The sequence below is a fragment of the Morone saxatilis genome, unplaced genomic scaffold (genome assembly GCF_004916995.1).
Source record: "Morone saxatilis isolate NCDOM2014 unplaced genomic scaffold, NCSU_SB_2.0 Contig8, whole genome shotgun sequence".
In the NCBI taxonomy this organism is placed as follows: Eukaryota; Metazoa; Chordata; class Actinopteri; family Moronidae; genus Morone; species Morone saxatilis.
The window spans coordinates 350,985-351,464 of record NW_023340257.1 but is presented as its reverse complement, the minus strand read 5'-3'; the positions used below and the strand labels follow the sequence as shown (position 1 = coordinate 351,464).

Here is a 480-nt window from a genome sequence, read left to right as displayed (position 1 = left end):
GGGGACGACCCGCTCTGCCTCTCAGCCACAGCCGCAGGTTAGGGTTTTTTTTTTTTTACACAATGAAGTATAAATAAACACACCCTCTCTATAAACTTGATGCAAGCTGGAGGGGGATTCTCTCTCCTGTGTTCGGTGCAGCCTTTACCTGAGTTACCTGAATGAACTGTCTGTATTCTGCTGAGTGTTTATCTCTGTCGTATGTACATTGTTTGCATGGATTACAGTAATAATTAATTACTCTTATTGGCTTTTGTTTGCAGAGCTTTTGTGGCTCTTGCAGTGGCGTGTTGAGTGTGGCTGTGTCGGACCTCAACCGTTCTCTCCCATGGCCACAGGCAGGCCCAGCTCTTTCTCACACACAGAGCTCAACAGAGGCGGAAAAACAGCTGTATGACCGCTGACATTAAAAAAAAAAAGATCAGATTGGGTCAGTAAGGCTCAATACAGCAGATACCGATCAGTAAAAAAATGACTTGA

General features: G+C 44.8%; 1 protein-coding gene across 1 annotated transcript in view; it reads right to left on the bottom strand.

Moving 5' to 3' along the window:
* Positions 1-480, bottom strand: part of nf1a (neurofibromin 1a) — a gene marked incomplete at its 5' end in the record, with an annotated part of 65,945 nt that overhangs the window by 38,460 nt on the left and 27,005 nt on the right.